Source organism: Andrena cerasifolii, chromosome 3, assembly GCF_050908995.1.
Source record: "Andrena cerasifolii isolate SP2316 chromosome 3, iyAndCera1_principal, whole genome shotgun sequence".
NCBI lineage: Eukaryota > Metazoa > Arthropoda > Insecta > Hymenoptera > Andrenidae > Andrena > Andrena cerasifolii.
The window spans coordinates 14,947,829-14,960,448 of record NC_135120.1 but is presented as its reverse complement, the minus strand read 5'-3'; the positions used below and the strand labels follow the sequence as shown (position 1 = coordinate 14,960,448).

Genomic DNA, 12,620 nt, shown 5'->3' with positions numbered 1-12,620 from the left:
ACGGTTCGCCCGAAACAAAAGGAGCTGGCGGTCGCGACGGGAAAACTTCAGATTATCTGTGGCGAATTAAAATTCCAGCGGGAGAGAAGCCGGTCGGTGGAACCCCGAGACGCTCTTTGAAGTGCGGGAATTTTGCTGGCCGCGAGTCGGCGGAGCTGTAGGGGTGGGACGAGTCCCCTTTGCGGCCCGGGGGAGACCAATCCCCGATAATACGAATTCTCCGCGTTTCTTCCATTTCGCGAACTTCCACCGGTTTGGATCTCCGCGAGAACGTTCTTTATCGGGGAAAGTCCGACAACTCCGGAAAACTTAGGAGCACGAACGCGTGAGGCGAATGAAGTCGGCTGGGATGCTTTCCACGACAGTAGCTCCAATTTAACGGGCCTGTGGATGTCGTACGTTGATCACGTTTCCAAAAATTCGTACCTTCGCTACTCGTCTCGACAAAATTCTCCCAGTCTGCCTCTATTTTCATCGTTACGAGGAGAACGCAGGGCGGTAAATTATTCGACAAACTAGGGGAACGCTTTCTAGAGGAGCCGAGTGGAAAGAACTTTAGGATTCTGCGGGAATTTCTGTTTCAACGATACGTGATCCTATCAACAGGATGGGGGAACTCGTGGGCAGGAACGATCGTTTCGTTGCACCGTCCTCTGTAATAAAGATGTTCCGCAATTGCATCCTGGAAATTGGTTTAGCAGGTCAATAGCACGTTAGTTCGGCGGTGAGCAGAGCCACGCGTTTGTGTTCGGTCGGACGGGAGCATTTGGAAATTCGCATTTTACCGGTGGTCCGACGAATCGCGCGGCTGGCATAAATTTTCGAAACGCTTCCAATTCAAAGACTGAGCACGGTTTTAATGCGGAATTTCGTTGCAGAGCTTCGTTACGTCAGGCGGACCGCTTCTGTTCGAAATTAGCTACGTAATCGCGCGTATATAGAGGGTGGTTCTCGTAACGATGAAATTTTAGAGTCTACCTCTCGAGTATAAAAGTTAAACAGGACTTTAAATCAACCTCACATTCGCGAATGACATATAGCAATTTTTATCCTGTAAAATTGCATCGCGTAGTATCAATCTCAGTTGCAATTGTCTGACGAATAGAAAACAGTGAAAGTTGATACGCATCCTCGTCATTTACTTCTACAGACTATAAATTTCTATTACTTCCCTCGACTCCAACGCGAATACTCTTTCACAGAGTTTGCCGTGCATTATCACACTGTTAAAGCCAGCGCATCAATCTCCTCGCAAAAATCAACCCCGTATATTATCGTGCCGACCATCGTTCCGCCATCAGCTCCAGAAAATTTCATTTCCCCGAGGTGCCTGTTTCTAAACGCATTCGCGGAACTTTCTCCACGCGATACACGCTGCTTTACTGCGAGATAAAGATTTATTTGCACGTTAATGGGTTGCTTTCGCGCGGAGTCGCGTCTTCGACGAACGAATAACGGTGGCACGCTAACCGCAACGGCGTGGCGCGGCTTAGGGAGCCTGATAAAAGGTGAAAACGGCTAAAAGCCTCGTTCCGTATGCGTGGGACGCGAAGCAATATATTTGATCGTGATACCGCGCGCGATCAATCGTGCCATGTTCCTTCAGGTTTGAATTGGAAACCCCCTTCGGTTGTTTCGTCGACAACTCCATGCTCCTGGGGTGTCGTTTTAAAGCTTGATCGTCTGTGTACGTAGGTAAACTTCTTCCGTGTGCTGTCCAGTCACGTCGTATCGCTCGACGACCGAATCAATGGAGAGCTTCTGAATTTCTTACCAGCGTTCTCCCTTATCGCGTTGAACCAGCTCCGCGAGTGGTGTCAGGCTTCCGTTAACGGCGGGCAGCGTGCTTAGTGGTAAAAAGAGGACGGTCGCGCATCCCCGAATGTCGGTCCCGCCACGTGTTCTCGTTCTTACCTCGCGACGTGTCCTGCATCGCCGCGTGAAATTCCATTGCAGAGGGGAGGCGTTACCACCAGAGGCTGGCAGGAAGGGTGTTTCCGCGACGCTTGGATGTAGAAGTGCCGAAGAATCGCCGAAGTTGACGGGCCACGAAGTAGCGAGCGAGCGAACGACAGAGAGAAGAGAGGATGCAGCGAGCTGAGAGGAGAAATTGAATCGAACGCGTGGGAACAGGCCGACATATCGACTGCGAGAGAAATACGGGGTTAGAGCGAGACGCAGGAGCTTCATCGACGATCAGAAACGAGAAGTTAATAGTCTATCGATGTTCGACGTGTCCCTGGATAAAGGCGGAGAGGAGTAATATTAATTCGTGGAGCTATTCAAGTCTAATGTTTTATCTACTCGTTCAAAGTTTAAGCAAAGATTCTATGATAATATTATACCGATAGATAATTAAGGGAAGCGCACAGGCGCGGCGTATATCATCGTCGAGGGCAACGGGGGAATAGGCGGGTCCTGATGTCGAAGAATAGAAGAGAGAGGATTGAGGGGATCGCCAACGAAACGACCAAAACGAATGCTGTCAATTACTACGCGAATCATCGGGTTACGATATCACCTAGTTCAATTACTACTGTCTAACGGTTTAAGCACTATCTTCTGTAGCGATTCATTGAACCTACCTCCGGCTAAGAAGGATAGAAAGTAAAGCTTACAACGAAGGGAAAGGGGCGGCGCGGGTCGTTGGAGTGGAAAGAAGAAGAGAGAAATAGAGAGCGGTGAACGGCCTACAAACGTATCTAGATATAGTGCGCGACGGGTCCTCGACTCGACCCTTCACACAATGGTTGTACCTGGTTTAATCTGCAGTTAAGACTTCGCCGTTGAGAACGGAAGCCGCTTCCGCGCCATTCCGAAGGTAAGCGAGTAATATAATAGTTGCGTCGCCCGTTATTGTTCTATCGGCGAACCGAACGGGCCGGCGATCCTACAGTTTCCATGGTGCAGATCTCTTCCGTATCGAATCGAACTTTCAACATCCAACGAGGATCTACGAGGCTGCTTACGAGAGAGCTCGCCACGGTGTCCGTGCCCTAAAATCGTCCATTTCGTTTGCCTACGACTGGACGTCTATCGACCCTTCTGTATGTACGTTTTATGCGAGTCCGACCGTGATCTGCTCTCGCGCAGTGCGGTGAAGATTATAAAACGAAGAGTGGTTAGCATTCTACTGCAAATTTACACACTGAAATGCTGTTTGCATTGTTGTGACCAAGCCCCACTGGTTGCACACTCATAGAGATGATTGTCTGCCTCTTCTGAGCGAGTCATGAGATGTAATTTGATGAAACTCTCTTAGATAACGTAATCAATTACAAATTTGAAATTTATTAGTTTGCAAGAATAGTGTTTTGATTTCATAGCTTCTTTGGTATAGATACAAATTCTAGAAGAATATTATTGCCTTATTCCTTATTTAAATGAAGCTCACAAACACGACGAACGGGTTAAAGATTTCGATCGTCCTCGCGTTGGTTAGTCTCCATCTTCAAAGCAATAAAGCAGAAAGAGTTTGTGCTCACAATACGTGATGAGAACTTCAATCGTCTCAGCCTCCATTTTAGCAGGCTGTCTCCTGTTTCATGGGTGTCCAGTTCGTTCCGTGTGGTTGCGCCCAATTAACTTTCCAATCGCGTTACTGTAGCGCCAGGGGTAATAGACGTTTTCTTCTATAAGGTTTCTGGTAGCTTTCTCATTGAAAGTCAACAAGGAAACTCCGCGTGACAGCAAGCAATAAAACATGCAGTCTCATCTGGTTCACCGGTTCATCGTTTCAGTAGAGAGTAACTCTCTCGGACGTTGCCGTGTCAACCTTTGATTAAAGTTTATAAGAATATTGGAGACTTATGGAAGAAGATTGGATACTGACTCGTGAAAATGTCCGTTAGAATTATCGTCCATTTAACGTTTCAAGTTTTGATTTATTTAAACCATCACGCTTGTCGCCCTCTTGAATTCCAATTGTGTAATTTTAGCTCGACGAAATTAACAATCGTACCCCAAATACTAAGAACTAACATAAAGAAGAAATGAATGTTCATTGCACGACGATTTCTTTGAAGAAATACGTTCGCTAGAAGAACGCAGACTATTGACCAATATCTGTCTCCATCGTGCAATAAACAGCGCCGCTTTCCGGCTCCTATCGCGTGATTATAAGAGACCGTAGAGTGAAATATGCCGCGGAAGCGAGCGATGTTACGAGTCGACAGCTCACTTGGGCAATTGCCGCTTATAGCTGTAAACTTTTGACCAGTTGGCAGTGGCAGACACTTCCGGCAATTTCCTGGTCGCATCGCGTGAGAACGAAACGGTTTTAGGAGTTTCCCCAGGAAGACGGTTCGCCCTGAAAAACCGTCCGAACAAGTGCCAAGACACTTGTTGACGTGGCCTCCCTCCTGCACTTGCCATCTGCTTCTTGGCTGCGCGTGATCGAGTCTTCACGTTCCCAGCTGTCCTTTCTGCACAGTAGTCCTCCTTCTTTGTATCCTTCGCGGTAGATTCGAAGGATGTACGATGCCACGAATGGGATAATTATGAGCAGAGCTTGAAACCGTTATTGTAAAGATTTCGGTTCTTGAAAGAGTTATGAAGAACCTTTATTCTGAATAACCGTTATAAAGAACCTAAATTTCAGAACCTAAAAAATAAAAGTTACAGAGCTATATAGGAACCGTAACTTAAACTGATATAGTCTGATATTTAGGTTCTTTATAAAGGTTATTCAGAATAAAGGTTATTCATGACTCTTTCAGTCAGAACCATTATATAACAGTTTGACACAGTTATTTTCGGAACCTGTTGAAGCCTTGATTATGAGGGACTACGTCTGATTGGAATTAAGAAACGTAGACGGGCAGAGAATAAATTGGATCAAAATCTTTATTTAACATAATCTCCATCTTGAATATTCTTTATATCACGAATAATAAAGGAAGGTATCAATTCGAGGAATCATATTTCACAAAGTGAGGGACAGCAGACTTACAGATTCCTTCTCTATTTTCGTCTTTAGTTTATGCAGGATCTAGTGTATGGAACATACCCGTTGATCCATGCAACGATTAAAGATTTATCATTATGGATTACCATTGACCAGCAAGCAACGAGATTAATGCCCACGTAATAGTTGTGCACTAACGGGGCCAATCGGTTTTGCTCAGTTTCATTTAAACTAATACTGATTTTAATCCACAAGTAGCTTGCCATTATTATACAATCTTTCGCGTAACAAAGGCAGCATAATCATATCGCGATTACAACAAACGTAGGCTGCGCGAGAATCCTATAAAGAAAATTGCAAGCATATACGCCGGGCAAGTTACTAGTCCCCCAATATTTCGGTCGATATTTAAATTCTATTGCTTCACTGGGTGCTGTAACTCCTGTATCTCAGCCTGTAAACCTCGATTTGATCGCTCGTGGAACAAGGATCGAACGAATTGCTCCATCGGGGCGTATTCATCGAGCCTCACGATCATAAAAATCAGTCGGACAAAGAGGTTACCTAGCAGAGGCGGAAATAAACCTCTCGATCTCGTTTCAAGGGTTGATTCGTCCGATAGTAAACCACTCCATGAAAAATTAAAACCTCCCTTCCGATGCTCGGGCTGGGTAGAGATAATCGGCAGAGCAATGGAGGTTGCCCCTTTACGAAAACGTGGCTGCGTTCCAATTTCCGCTCCACACTGCTTACTGCTAACTGGGAGTCCACCAGGTCCCGGTTATTAGCAACACTACGGGATATTAATTATCGTGCAAATCATACGAAGTTGGTCAAGCAGGATCGACTGGATGATTGGATATTAACTCCGCAATCGCGGTATCTTGGTCTAGGTCTACAGTTACCTAATTACGAGGATTCATGTCGTTCCTAACGTGTGACGCCCGATTTCGTGGATCGAAAGGTCAGTTTATTGTGTTGCGTGACCAGTTGTACCAGAGTATCGGGCGTGTCTGTGGATATATGGTAACAGTAGACGTTCAAGCTGTGCAGGATTTTCGCGTTCGAAGATACTTCGCACTTTCTATGCACTCAGTCAAATAAGAAATAGGTGATACCCGGTCCTTCGATATTTCAATTTTATTGCACCCACTTCTTTGTACCTTGAAATCCAAGGGAAATACTTACCTTACTTTTCGGTATAAGACACTCCTGCTGGCCAAATATAGGGTTTAGAATATGGTTCCAGATGGGATATTGAAGTTTCATAACATAGCGTTCGGTAAAACCGTAGTGAAAGCAGAATCACGAAGTTGAAAAGTATCCATAGCGAAACTCGGTAAATCCTGTTACATCCTCCTCGAATTTCCGAAATCCCGTTCTTGAATTGGTAAGCTTCAATAAAAAGGGATCTCGCATCTGAAGAAAGAATCAAGCTCCTCCGTTGAAGCGTGTATTCTGTTACAGTAGCTACTAGTTGCTCTTGCGTGTCCTCGTCAACAAGTTTTAATTCCCCCGAACAGAAAGGAAGGTACCGCCAATAGAAAGTTCCTCGTGTTCTCGTAAATCGTGAAGCATGTTAAATATTCAGACAGCAATGAAGGAACAACGTTAATAGTTTCGGTTAGCCAACAGTTATAACTGAATTACGAGCAGGCGTGACAGTGAATAAGCCCCGTTTCTGGTCAGACAACAATGCAGTTATTGTGCCAGGGGTGGAGTCGCCAGGATTAATGCAAAATGCATAAACCCTGCGTTCTAAAACGCGGAGCTAAACTCTATTAACACAGAAGAATGTTCAAAGTCTCCTGTAACCTTTAATTAGAGATGCGACTAACGTACCAAGCCCTTAAGGTACTACTTCAATGTAAAATATAAGAGAAAGCATCTCCCGGTCTCATTATTTTCTATACGCTGTTCAATGTTTAATGAAAGAGGGGAGCTCTATCGCAAATACCATCAGCATGAACTGCAATTGCAACTCGGTCTCTATGTTCGGTAATTACCCAGCGCAACACTGATGAGACAAAGAGAGGCTTGAGACCGTACCGCCTTACCTCAATCGTTCCTTTCACGATAAATTCAACGAAAAGGAGATCGATACTGTCAGTGTTCGTGGCACACTCCAGACAGAATATTCATCAAAGAATCACCATTACTAAGGCTAACAACATTACACACAATTTCATATTTCTGTCTTTATTCAAATTTAATACTCAAAACTACACAAGCACAGCAATTATTCATGTAGGAGTTGAAAAATGTAAGGAACCCAAGCTCAAAGTCCAGAGTATCTACAACCTGTCTCATTATATCTAAAGCATCTCAGAAGATCCTAAATCTTATACATCTTTCAGTACAGGGTCACAGGAGGAAGGTACTAATAGTACACGCGGTCTACAAAAATGCAAGAGTCCTCTGCTAATGATCTCAAGCAACTTCACAAGTCACTCGTATACCCTCAGCTCTCCAATTCAGCTACAACTCCAAAACATTCTAAAAACATCCATATTCCAACTGTTGATATCCACAAACCACGTTCCCTATCACGAACGCCCAATAGCAACAGTACATCCACGTGCTCGGAGCGTGTAATTGTTGCAAGTGCATCTACTGCGCCTCGACGATAAGGGCGAAATAAGGACAGCCTCTGGAGCCATCGTACGCGTTGTCTGCCGAGCCAACTGCAACCCTTATCCACCTCGCAACCCTCTGTCCTGTTTTCCCTCCCGATGCAGAACGAACCTGGGATGATCCAGCGAATTTGCAATTCTGCCGCGCGTCTTAGGAGATCCTCGTTCCCGCTTTACACCGTCGTTTCGTTCGCATCGCCGTCGTAAAATTGAATTCCCACGGGACGCAATTCGCCCGAAAGCCTTCGCCGTTCCGCGACCGAGGCGCAGGCACCAGTCTAAAATCGCTAATGATTTTCTTTCCGCGCGTCGTAGCTGCAAGAGGAATTCCTCCGGAGAAGAGGTGATCACTGGAACTGCCCAGCGACAGGGGATTCGCACAGTTGGGTAGTTTCTATCTGGTGTCCTTCCGGGGCACATCTCCGCCGAGGCGAGTCCGCGAGAGCAGCAACCTTGTTTCACTAGGGGGGCTAAAGCGATTTGACGAGATCCCGTGCGACGCGCCGGCGTACACATACTGCTTCGCCCTTATCCGCTCCTTCATTATTTACTTATTCTTCGTGGTAGACCAGGCTCTGCCTCGAGCACCCTCTTGTCTCTGACCTCGTACTTTAAATATTTGCAATCGATGCCGGCGAACCACGAGTCGTTGACTCCTTTCCTCCATCCTCTGTTCTCGTTCTCTTTATTCCAACGTGCTTCGTCGTTTCTCATTTCCCCCTCTTCCGCTCTCGACCTCCCCACTGCCTTAAATTCTCTGCTTTTCTTAGCACATTACAATGTCCTTTTTTCCATTCCTCCTCTGGAATACACTGAAATATATCACCCTGGAATTCCAGCGACTGAACGCGAGACAGGATAGCGTTCCGCAACCCAGCATCCCAACCGTCGAGCGTATCAAGTTCGCAGGCGTGTTCCTCGCGAAACGGGGTTCCCGTACGCGTCTCGACGCCCCTTGGTAGGTGTCGTCGATTCACCCCGGCAAGTAGGTCGCTTGCTTTTTCTCGGGCTCCAGTCTGTTAAGCGCGGCGAAAATTCGCCACCCCGTTCACCAGTGGGTTTCCGTTCTTCGATTTTCCAAGTCCAGTGGGAGCTGCAGCGAAAGTGGTGGAAATGCTGCTGCGGATACTCGCTGGAAAGATTTCTATCGACGCACGAGAAATACGAGCACGAATCCGCGGGATCGCCGGGGCTCGGGGACCATGAATATTCATGAAGTTTCATGGAATTTTTCTCATCATAATTAACGTCGTATATCTCTTTTCCATATCTTCATTGCGCCCTTCCAGACCCTACCTCCCTAAAAAGCCGTGTAACGAGGAAACTTACGTACTGCATTGAGAAACTTGCACAAAAGTGGTAGGACGAATAGCAACAGTTAAGGTAGCAATCTTTTCGTGCGCGGACTACGCGGATCATTAAAAAGCTCGTACAATTTTCCATTCCAACTCGTGAAGTATCGTTTACCGTTCCACTTATCTTTCATTTCCACGGGCATTATGGTGGGAATCCCCGCGCTCGCCTCGTAATTGCGCCGCGACGAGACACTTTCGTTGTGGAATAATTCGCGACTAGGATCGTCTATATCAGACCTATGCGACAGGGCTAAGGGAGTGGGAGGGCGGATAAACCACGATGAAAATCGTAGCGCCGTTTAAGCCGGATATTGTTCCAAGTAATTCCAACGACGTTGAAATTTATGCGCGCCGCACCTGTCAGCCAACAAGATTCAGCGAGCATCTCGCGACGAGCGACGCTGCGTTTAGGGCGTAGTCAATCTAAATTAAACGCGGCGGTATCGAGCACGGTGTCACTAATAAGTATCGATTAAACGAAGGGAGTCTACACGCCATGAGCTACGTTAGACGCCTGGAATATCGCGAATCCAATAAGGGCACCTATTCGGCCAACAGTTCCACCGAGTTTCCCCAGTTCGCGGCTTTTAGGAGTAAATAAATACGAAGGGATGGCTGTTCGACGGTTTCAGAACTTTCTTATTAAATATCATGGAGCTGCAGAAGTTTCTGCGAGTTTGCTCAGCGAGTTTGAAAGAACTGTGTTTGTATTATAATCTTTGGATTTGGTATTGATGGATGGTTGTAAGATAACGTTGAAGGGAAATATTGAGTAACTTTGTCTAGGTCCAACTCGCGAAGGGACGGAGGTTATGTACATACCAGCGGAGTGAATTTCTACTGGAACTGTGTGCCGCGCTTGCTTCTCGCTTTGTTTTTGAAATAGTACTCTTAATGTCCTCGGCAAGAGTTGGCGTTAGAAATAAATGACACGTTAGGTGTCTCATGGCGGAGATGCTCCAATTTCCTTCCGCCTATCACTGCTTTCCTGCGTCGCTTTATCCACGTTTCCGCAACATGATGCAGCTACGGGTACCAGGACCGTGCCACCTTAGACTACTCATCGATCTGTACAGTTCTTCACTGTCACAGCTTGCTGAAGAATAATGTAAACGAGATGCTTGGAACTTTTGGTGAAAAAGCCACCGACATTTGCGAAAGAAACGAAAGTTAGGGCTTTCTTCTACCCTCGCTCCATCATAAATCTCCCACCCAAACGATCGCACCCCTGGATCTAGGTTCCCACCATTTGCCACTCCCCTATCATCCTTAGTTCCCCACCATAAGCTTGCGGGTACTTCGAATTTCGATACAAACTCCGATAGCTCTTCAAAGACAAACAACGCACCGTTAATATTGTAGTATAATAATATTGGTCTAGAAAGCAAGAGGACTTGTGTCGAAGAACAAGGTGCTTGAGCACTGTGTTAGTGAAGTTAAATTCGTCTTCGTTGAAGCTCGCCGATACAGAACTGGGGAATTTAGGAGTCAAGGGGTGAACACATCGAAGGAGTACTCCTCGCGTCTGGTTCGAAATTATTCCTCGTCTCCCATTGAGTTACATATGATAAAAGAATTGTTAGAACATCTGTCGACTTAGTCCAATTCAAAATTACTACTACATCGATGAGTCACATTCATCGAACTCGATCACACGTTCGAATACTAACCCGTTCAATCACACAAGCATTATTTTTCTTCAACTCGCTGCGCATGGAACACGGATGGAATGTTGATGGAATTTTTATTGAATCCAACGATGCAATTTCATTGCAAATCCCTGCTGGTCCTTTAATTCCCAGGTCCCTGTAGCTTGATGTTCATTGTTACTTTCATTTCATTTGGCCCGTTCAATCTTCCCCATTCACCCACGCGCACTTCCCCACGTTCTACACGAACAAAAGCGGGATCGAAACAAACTAACGGAATTTAATTTTTCATTTTCGACGTGGACAGTTAGAAAATCACCAGACGGCGTCGCGTGCAATCCCGCAACTGGGAACCGCGCGCGTTTTCCGCCTGATCTCGCTGCGGACCCCGAAATACAATACTCCATCGTGAGCATTGTCGTTATTAAACGACCACGGCTCCTACCAGCGAGTCATTCAACAAAAGGGCTGACGTTCTATCCGCGGCGTCCCTTTCTGTCTCGATTTTTCCAAGCTTTATTCGCCGCCGATGCTCCCTCGCCCCCCCCCCCCCCCCCGTAACGCGTTCCCCGCCGTTCGTGTTTTCCTGTTGTTTTCCCTGTAGACAATAGGGTACCAGGGTATCCCCAGAGATCAAAGGAACTCGGCACATGGTGCACGGGACAAGTGTGTTCGTGAACGCGCGCAGGCCTCCTACGCAGATTGCATTGTCCTCTCTCATTCCTCTGTACTTCTCCCTTTGCCACTCCGTTCGCTGGTATGCCTATCGTTCTCCTACCGACCGCCTGTCTCCGGCCACTTTCTCCGCTCTCCCCTTGTTTATTCGACCATTTCGTTCGCTACTTGTTCCTTTCTCCCTCGCTGTAATCGCCCGCCACCGCCCTTTCCTCTCGCCAATCGCGTTTCACGAGCACTCGTTCGCGTTGTCCCTCGAACGATTACATCTGAAATGGGGGCGAGCGAGGCTGCCGGTATCCCTTGTAAGTCGGGCCTCCTCGTACGCAGGGTGTTTCGGTGCCACGTTTCAACGGTGGTTGGCGTTGTTACAGAGCCCAGGCTCCCGGTAATGAAGTAACTTGTAGGAGTGTGCGATCGTTTAACATTTAGCTAAACGGCGAGAGTTATTCTGGGAGGAATTAAGTCTGCGAACTAATTGTGAACCAGAGTTTGGGGGTTCAAGTGTAGGTAAACTTGGTTGCACTTCAAATTATATTTACGGATACAGAAGTAAATGTAGATCCTCCGAATTGAAATATTGAGAATACAATCAACAGGTGCAGATAACAGAAATGTATCGATATAGAATATAGGGCAAAGGGACAAGTATTCGTGTCACTGTAATATAAGGGGAGCAGATAGTAAATGTCGCTACATTCCAGTTTAAGCCAACGATACGAGAAGTCCGATTGAATGGACGGTCCCGAGATTACAATGCACCATTGACAACAACGTTTCTTTCATCTACACGACTTCCGATACGAAGGTTTATTCATTCCTCCTCCACGATCTTACATACATCGGCTCCTCCTGCAACCTTCTTAAGAATCTCTGCCATTACACCGTACCGAAGACATACATTTATCACTGCTCTTGAGAAACGCGTAGATAAAGCTCTTTGAAAATATGTCCGCATAGTGAATGAATCTCACCTAGCAAGCTTTCCTTCGACGCCCATGCATCCAATACCTACGTCCGATACACCGTGCCGTTCCAGGCGGATCCATTTATAAATTAAAACAGGCCAATCTGTGTGTTGCATTTCGAAAAAATACGTCCGTCTTTGTTACGCTGTACGTTGGAAGCACCTGGACGAACGGCACCAATCTCTGCTATCCTCCTCCCAACAAAGAGTACGCTCCGTTCGCAAGCGGAACAAATGAAATTAAAGCGAACGAAATTGATTTTCGCGAAGTTCGCACTGGTTTTTCCGTGTTCCCCGTGAACCGTGACGGAAATTCCTGCTGGACCCGGAGCGTTCGGGCTCGCGTCAACCAGACGCGTCGCGCCGCATACGGCTCGCTTTTTCCCCTTCATTTATCAGAATTCTGTTCCTCCCGTCCTCCCCCGGAATCCAGCA

General features: G+C 46.5%; 1 protein-coding gene across 1 annotated transcript in view; it reads left to right on the top strand.

Annotated features, from left to right (window-relative positions):
* Positions 1 to 1,951: 1,951 nt before the first annotated feature.
* Unc-13 (unc-13) overlaps positions 1,952 to 12,620 on the top strand; it is a 144,897-nt gene continuing 134,228 nt past the window's right edge. The window contains exon 1 of the mRNA XM_076808292.1: positions 1,952 to 2,821. The gene's annotated coding sequence lies outside the window, so the exon portion shown is untranslated. The remainder of the gene's footprint in view (positions 2,822 to 12,620) is intronic.